The following is a 9,288-nucleotide window of genomic DNA, read 5'->3' as shown; positions in this document are numbered from 1 at the left end:
AGGGGCAGGTAAGTGCCAAATAAATTCTAATTGAACTAAATCAAAGTACTTATCTAGTTTTTGGTATTAGCATCCAATCGATTAAAAGTCCAGTTCCAGTCTCCCGGTAAGTCTCAAACACGAACAAGATTGCTATCACTTTAAAACTACAAAATCTTGCAAATATTCCAGAACACCAAAAAACACGTCCACCTTCACTAACTTTTTCTTTTATCACACTTGCATGTGTGTGTGCATGAATATGCATTAATGCAAAACTCTTCCCGGCGCTTTTTTTTTCCAAAATATTGCATTAAAAATACTTCCTTTCATCACTTCGTGGCGGCTTCGAGCGCGAGAAAGCAATTTTTTTCCTCTGCGCAGGCGAAAAAGTTAATGCAAATTTACGACGCGAATAAAATATTAAACGTTTCAGATAATCGTTTATGCCAAGAATTATAAAACTCATAGTCAATTGGTTGGAATATGGAAAGTTTGTGCGTGGTTATGGAATGCAAGTTCCATGCTAAAGCATTCATTTAATGCAAGTGTATAACTTACAGCATAAGTCCCAATTGAAAAGAAGAATATAGTAAAAAAAAAAAAAACATTTCTTCGGTAACTTCCAATCTCAAAATCTAAATAAGTTTTGAGAAGGAAGACTGAACTGGGTTGGACCAAATGGAAAGGTGTCAGATGTTGTCAGATTGTTCCTTTGATAGTAATACTTTGTCAAATATTTTAGAAAGGCAAGATAAGAGACTGATTGGTCTTTATGAAGACGGCTGTGTTAAGTCTTTCACAGGTTTATCTATCCGAATAATCTGCGATATTTTCCATGATACCGCTCTCACTCTCGATTCTTTGGCAACTTGAGCTCGTCGTCTGCCACGGGTGGTGATTTCACTACATGTCCGCGCTTTACTGAGAGGCAGTCGGTGAAGATGTATAGATGGCGGTGGCGGTCAAGGCATGTCTAAAGTTAGTTGCCGAAGTCTGGTCAGCGTATTGTCTTATGTCGCCGACGTAGTTGAGGAAAGACCTCTTGATGTTCCCAGGAGGCCTTTCCGCTTTAAGCAGGTGACTACAGAGATGATTTCTACGAAAACTCCGCTGAAAAACTGCAGAAACGGTTTGAAGAGGAGTTCAGTATGCTTCTTAGCAGGGAGCATGCGGGCCTCACTTCGCAGATGTTCAATAGGATATATCAAGAGACATACCGTTGTAGTCGGGAGTGCAGTGCTCTGACATGTTTGAAGATTCTCTGAGTTTCATTGCATCTAGGCGACAATTTTGGTGCGGCGTAGTTGACAACCGACCGGTCGTTTGCCTTGTATTTTAGCAACTTGTGGATTTTGTTGCAGCTCAGTACTTTGGCCATAATCGCGGTCGTGTGGGCATGGAACGAACACAGTCTATCAAGTCACATCCAAAAACTTATGGTTATTGACAGTCGGGATTTTAATAACATCGACTGGAATATTAAAGTCAACTCTGTACTCCTTCCTCTCGTTGGTGAATGTGATCGCTGTGGATTTAGTGGAGAAGAGTGTTAGGTTCCATACAGCGAGGAAGCGAGAAAGATCGTAGAGATAGCCATTTACTTTGGAACACATGTCATCGATTTCATTTTTCCAATTTTGATTGGTTAGTTTGTATGTCAGCTATACTCTAAAGCGGTCTGATGTAAACAATTTCTTCGGAGATTATACTGTTCCCTTGGCCAATAATCTTCCGAATTTCGTGAAGATAACTCGTCAAGTCCAACAGATTTTAATACAACAACTATTTTTGATCGGTCAGTTTGTATGACAGCTACATATTATAATGGTCCGATATCGGTTATTACGACTAATGAGCAGGTTCTTGGGGTAGTTTTATATGGTCTCCCACGTTTTGTACGAAATACAAAAGTTCCAAAATTCTTGAATTTTTTTACTTTTTGCATCATTTCATTGGCTTCCGTGATTTAATATTCTAATTACGACTTACAATTCAACTTCCTTAGTCGAAATTTGTCAATTTTATGTGACCTTTTTACAACTAACCTAACCTAAACTTATTCTAATCTGGATGAACGACACTTGATTTGTTCGAAAAATGCGTTTATATCAGCACAGTTGTAACAGTCTAGTTGGCATCAATCTATGTGAACTTCATCAGATTAGGTTATATAGGGGAGGCCTGGAGACGAGTCAGCGTTATGTTCATCTCGAAACTTTGTAGCTTTCGCTCCCACGTTATGGCCAAGCGCTTCAGACCCATCATCCTCTCATCCTTCCTGCTAAAAATTCTAAAGGGACTGAAGGACTGGTACATCAGAAGTCATATTCCGAGGAATTATTTATCAGGAGCATAACGTACTTACTGTAAAGGCAAGTTAGTAGATACTGCGCTGCATACTATAGCTGTTGCGACCTTCCTTGATATTGAGGGCTCTTTCAATATCAATAATGTCCTGCCGGAAGCCGTCGTTACTACTCTGGACGGTCTTGGGATAGAATCAAACCTCAAACACCACACTCAGTCTTCTGTGCGACAGCGTGATTGAATAAGAGTGGGGCAGCGCACGCGCTCGACGAAATATGAGTAGAGAAACACCACAAATTGGAGTTTTCTCTCCTCTTTTACATGCTTAAAAAACTTGAGGATCCTTGTGAGATTGGTATGGGTGCCGGGCCATAGCGGAATCTCAGGAAATTGTAAAGCTGATGGGCTGGCAAAGAAATGCACCCACGATCCGCTAACGCAGCTGGTCGATGCTATTGACAGTTGTTAAATCGTAAGGCAAAACACTAGTAGTAGGCCAGTCGGTTGAGCTGATTCACCTGCACTCATATACATACATATTTTATATTAGTTGTAAATCAATTTGTAACTGTATATATGTATTCTTATGTGTCTGTTAAAGCTTTAGGCCGTCTCCATGCCGAAATGCGTTGGGTATAAAAATCGTAAAGAGCTTTCTGGAAAAACAAAATTGTGTGAAATAAAATCAACCAATAATAATGATATACGTGGCAGCTGTACAAATATTGAAAGAGTGGGGGGAGGAAGGGAGGACACATACAAATGACAGTACACATACACTCATACACATATACATCTAGTTTTCTGCTCGTGTGTACGAATTCGTGGCGCAAAGTCTTGCTTGATTTCCATTTTGTTTGGTTTAAATTTGCGCTCATGTATCAAAGTGGCAAGCCGCTTTGTGCTCGCAACAAATAGGGGTGGTGAGCAAATATCACCACTGAAGGTATCAACAAGGACGTTTTTCGTTTGATTATATAATATGCATTATTTGTATTATCTATTGTTTGCATTAAATATTTATGTTTCTTCGTTGCTGTATAACTGTATAAGTATACTATATTTCCTTTTGTTGAATTTTGAGCATAAGGCCATATGAGTACTCAACTTTTTATTTAACCATATTTTGTACATATATAAAGAAGAATGAGATAATGCTTTCTTCTTAAATGTCTTTGAAAATTCCACTCCGGCGGGTTTGGAGCTAGAATAGTTGATTTTGTTATAAGAAATAATTTCTTTTTCTTTATTGGCGTAAATACCGGTTTTAGCCGATCTTACAACAGCGCTCCAGTCGTTCTTCCTTTTCGCTGTTGCAAGTGTAGCCAGGTCCTTCTCCACCTGGTCTTTCCGACGGCGTGGAGGTCTACGTTTTCCTCTGCTTTCCGTGGGTTTTTTTTTTATCGATTCGGACTACATGTCCTAGCCAGCRTGGCTGCTGTCACTTAGTTTGCTGGACCATGTCAATGTCGTCATACATTTCGTACAGTTCATCGTCCCATCGACTGCGGTATTCGTCGTTGCCAAAGCGCAAAGGCCATAAATCTTCCGCCGAACCTCTCTCTAGATGTCATCTGCGTCCGCCGTCCATCTCTTTTAGAAGATTGTCTATCTAATTCAGCTCTGCAGCTGGAGAAATTATGTTCTCCAGGAGTATATTGAAGAAGACGCACGAAGTCGCCTTGTCTTAAACCTCGTTTGGTATCGAACGGATCTTTTAGTATTGCTCAGCATTAGTGTAGGATTAATGGGGCTGTGTAAATTAGTTTCGCGGACACTTAGTTCATTGTAAAGTTGCGAGGTAGGATGTCTGTTTTCTCCTTATTAGGACATGGCACTCCTCATAATACCAGCTGTTTTTTTTTTTGCCTTTTACGAAAACCAATATTATCGTTTGCAGCTGTACGTAAGGAGCTTGAGATTGATAAGTGCTCTCAGAGATGATGAGTGCTCTCAGAGAGCATCAGTGTAAGTTTGCTGGAAAATCGTTCGGCTGTCTATTGTGAACGCAGCTTTTCGATGTCGAATCTTGCTTGTGTTTGTTGTATTTTTCGATGCAGAGAAGCGGGTGCGTATCTTGTCTAAAACAATATAGTGGTCCGGATCAATGATAGGGCCTCGGAGGGGACGTGTCTTTCGTATATCACAATATGATCGTTCTGGTTGGTGGCCTTTCGATCCGGAGATAGTCAGGTAGCTTGAAGAATTTTTCTATGCAGGAATCTAGTACTACAGGTAACCATATTTCGGGCTCGGCGAAGTCAATCAGTCTCAATCCATTTCGGGATGTTTTATCATGGAGGCTGAATTTACCGACCGCTGTACCTATGATAATTTCTTTGCCCACCCTGGCGTTAAAGTCGACATTGTGACGAAGGCAACTCTCATATAGTAGATGCGCACCAAGCAGTTATAGAAGATATCTTTGCTGATATTGTCCTTTTTGAGTCGGGGCATGTTTGCAAATCAGCGATATGTTGAAGAGCTTCGTTTTGATGCGGATTTTTACTAGACGTGCATCAATCAGGGTAAATAGCAGGACTCGGTGGCGGAGTCTCCCTCCCACCACGAATCCCTCACCGAATTTGGGCTCCTCTATGTGGGCACTGTAGTAAATGTCACAAAGATCTACTCGTCTCAGTCCCTGTCCTGTTCCCGCTGTAATGTCAGCTTTTACTCTAACGAGCACATCAACCAAATGGGCGACAGCACCCTCCCAAGTAAGGGACCCAGGTACATGTATGCTCATAAGAGATTGTTATCTTCTTTTCATTGGGGGTCCCAAACCACTTTAGCTCTTCCTAAAAATATTCGTTTCTGGCTACTCCCAAGTGAATAGCGGTCAAAGAACTTTCCTCACTTGCATATGTACAGACAACGAACATGGTTATATGGACTCAACTAATCTTGTTGATCTGTCATACACACATACTTTAAAGGCGGATGTTACAAACTTCGTATATCCGGTTCATGATGAAAAAAATGTTAAATTATAATAAGAGAGTACAACCACTACACACCAGTGCAAAATATTGCGAGAGTATGTTAAAGAACTAATTACTTTCTCTGTGTGGGGTACATTAATGACTTAATCCAATTTAATAACTGTTGAATTTACATGAATGATATTCTCGTAAAAGCACGATTAGTTGGTGCAACACGAGCATATAATTAACTAGTAGTCGGTAACGAAGTGAGTAATCGTTTTTTAATTGGCCTCAGTTGAAAGAGCGGACTCGCCAAATCATATCCTCTCAATTGTAGCTCCTCATAATAAGAGTTTAGCAATAATTATAGTAAACACACAAGGCGTTTACATGTAATTGAGTGCATATTTTAACGCCATTAACATATATTTTAAATATGTAGCATTTTAACTTGATCTGCACCTGTTATTATAAAGATATCACACCTTGCTGGAGTTCCTAGAAAGAAAGGTAGTTTTTTCAGTTGGAAGCATTTAAATATAAATTAATATTTTCTCTAGAGCCAACGCATATTTTAATTAAATACTTTTAATGATATTTGATTATTTTATTTTAGTTTTTATTTTTGCTTATTTTTGCATATTTGCTCTACGCTCCACTGTGTCTTCAGCCTTAATCAAAAGGATTAACAGCGGCTATCGAGCGTTAAACTGCACACAAGTTATGTCCGAGTTAATGCAATTTGGCAATTTGGCAATTTCATTAAATTGTGCACACATGACTATACATACATACATACGCACATACACATATTTCGATAATAATCATTTACTGCATGTTGTCGAATAATCATATCTGTAAATATGTATATACAGTAGCGGTGAATATAATATCAGTCTGAAATTGGTTTAAAATTTTCCGAAACTTTATGAGGTAAAGAAGTTAATAATTACGTAATTAAGCGCAAAGTAATTTTCTGTAGAATTTTAAAGCATCCTTCAAAGTCTTTCTTTATGTAAAACACATACATATCGTCGTCTAAAAGGCAAAACAATGATGATGTTCTACATACTAAGTAGCAAGTAATTTTCAGCTTGCGCTGTCAGTTATAACCAATTGGTAACCATTACGTAACCATTATATAACCGGTATATAACCATTTTATAAGCAAAACTCAAATTTTGTTTCAATACGAGTGGTTTCTTTTTTTATCGTTTTTCTGGAATGTAAAATCCTTATAAATTTGCTTCAATCGCGTTTTAATTGTTGCAATTATCATCACGAAGCCTTACGCTGCCTGACAAGTTTTTCATAGATAGGTTATCATGTAGATTTTTCTTAACTCTAGCAGTGTAAACAAGTACTACCGCTTTCTGCTGTGTGATTACAAAGCCTGATTAGTATTCTTTAGTCTAACGATATCGCTTCAATGCTTTTGATTATTTTGATCTTTTTACCAGTAAGAAAGCTTGTAAGTATGTATGTATATACAAGGAAAAGTGGATTTTATTGATTGAGGTCTAGTATTAAGGTAAGGTAAGAATTCTGCTTATTGAAACTAAACAATCAGCTCGATAGATTATTTTGTGCGCCAAAAAGCTGATTTTCTTTGAGTTTTGACTTAATAATAACTTAATCTTAATCTTGATCATATGTATCATACTTTAGCACTGTCCAAAAAGAAATATTAAGAATGTTGAAATATTTAAAAATATAAAGCATATTATAATATTCTTTGTTGGCGACACATATAATTCGGTAGCTTTGAATTTTGCCATGTGTTAGAAGAGTTCTAGGCCAACAAAGACCTACATAGTACCACTCACAAAATTGACTTTAAAGGCCGGAAGCATATATGTACATTGTCTATACTCCTCCAAATCGGTTGAAGCAACACCTGCTTATAAAGAATGATCCATTAAGGGGTTCTCTACTTTTTACAGAAAAAACGCAGAAACTTCAACTTGAAGGGAGATTGTTTATTGTCATTCGGAAGAACATTCTTTGGCATTTATATTTATCTTTATTGAAGATTATCTCTTTCAAATGTTGGCCGCGGCTACGTCTCAGATTGTTCATCCACTGAGTCCAATGATAGGCGTGAGTTTCTGCTTCAAGGCTTGCATCAAAGCGGGATTGTCCAAGGCTTTACATATCCCCATAGTACTGCTAGTCTATACTTTTTTCCGATATTTAAAAATTGTGCGAGTTTATTAAAACTAAGTTCAAACACTTTGTATGGAGGTAACAAATTTATGATTTATGGTTTCCCATTTATCATGTTTACAACTTTTTAAAGAATGGGTAAACCAATTATACCCAAAACTGCATGTTTTGTACCATCCAAGAGTTGTGCAAAAAGTCGTATTAACCAAGTTAGTTTAAGGAGATCGTTTCCGGAAAAGCCAGCAGATATCATTATTATTGCTCCATTTTAAAGAGGGTTAATTTAGCGCTCGAAATTCGTCCACGCCATCGATAAAATAAAAAAAAATATATATATCGTAATATTCCAATGCTGCAGTCCGCATTACATTTCTTTCTATTTTCGAACTTCAAGCTTTTATTGGTATATATAAAATTGAGATATCGTGTTGTTTCCTCTATAAAGTCATTCAAGCTGGGCTCGTCATTTGCAAAACGTCAAATAAACAAAACAAAACAGAACATACGTTCCAGTCTCCTGTTAGTCTATGAAAGGTTGTTTCGCTACTCAATTCTAATATGATCGTTTGAGCATATTTTTTATCAATAAAGTAACACTCTTCCGAAATTAGAGTGTACAGAGCAAACTTACTTGTTACTAGTAAAATATCGTATTCTGCTTTCTTGAAAAGTGGCGAATCGAACAAATAACTGGATTAAATAAAATAGTTTCTCAGAATACGATGCAGATGGGTTAGAAAGTGGTGAAAGGTTAGAGTGTACTTTCTTATACTGATTTCAGCTGGAGAACATTGTTTCACAACTAAATTTTATTACAGGTGAAAACATAACAAATAGGAGGTGAATCAAAGATGGGGGCTACAGCTAGTTTGTTACTCAGTTTATGCGTTACAGCTGTTATAAAAACTATTTCTTTTAAGCTGGACAGGGTTTGTCAACCGGAATGAATCATCGGAGACTTTATAAAGTACATAAAATATATATTGCTCAGCGTAACAAGTTTCAACGATTTAACCATGATCGTTTGTCTATACGCGAACTACTCCCTCAGTTTTTGAGATATCATTGTGAAATTTTGCGCACGTTTTTTTTCTGCCGAAAAACTGCTCGTTTGCTGGAACCGAGGATATCGGCTCATTATATAATATAGCCGCCATAGAAAGTGTTCGCTCAAAATGAAGTCCTGGTATGGAAAACATTTTTATGTGTGGAGGTATCTTCATAATATTTGGCATAAGTAATTACCCAAGGCAATGCTAAATTATCTTAAAAACTTGTGCAAATCAGACTACTATAACATATAGCTGCCATACAAACTGAACTATCAAGATAAAGTCCTTGTATGGAAATTTTGTTAATATGTAGGGGTATCTTCACAAAACTTGGCATGCCTTATTACCAACAGCAATGCTCAATTATGTGAAGAAATTTTTCAGATCTGACTATTTTAGCATATAGCTGTTATACCAACTGAACGATACAAATGAAGTTCTTGTATGGAAAACTCCTTCATTTGTGAGGATATCTTCATGAAATTTGGCAGAGATAATTATCCAAGACTATGCTAAGTTATCTGAAGAATTTTTTCAGATCGAACAACTATAGCATATAGCTGCCATACAAACTGAACGATACAATTGCAGTTCTTGTATGGAAAACTCCTTTGCTTATGTGGTTATCTCCATGAAATTTGACTTAGATTATTATCCAAGCCTTCGCAATAATCTTCAAAAAAATTGTTCCGATCGAACAACTATAGCACATAGCTGCCATACAAACTGAACTATCTAAATCAAGCTTTTGTATTGAAACTTGCTTGTTTGTATAAGCGATAACAACTGAAAATCTTATGATACACAGATTTTCAGATTAAGTTTTTTTTTTTTTTTGTGTTTTGTGTTTTTTT

The 9,288-nt window shown here is 37.2% G+C and overlaps 1 protein-coding gene across 3 annotated transcripts in view; it reads left to right on the top strand.

The window, feature by feature from the left end:
* Window positions 1–9,288, top strand: part of LOC108974396 (putative uncharacterized protein DDB_G0291608) — a 244,796-nt gene that overhangs the window by 73,813 nt on the left and 161,695 nt on the right. The gene's annotated exons all lie outside the window — the stretch shown is intronic.

This window comes from Bactrocera latifrons, unplaced genomic scaffold (genome assembly GCF_001853355.1).
Source record: "Bactrocera latifrons isolate USDA-ARS-PBARC rearing strain unplaced genomic scaffold, ASM185335v1 scaffold_0, whole genome shotgun sequence".
Lineage (NCBI taxonomy): Eukaryota > Metazoa > Arthropoda > Insecta > Diptera > Tephritidae > Bactrocera > Bactrocera latifrons.
Note: the sequence above shows the minus strand (reverse complement) of the source record. Positions and strands in the feature narration are given on the sequence as shown.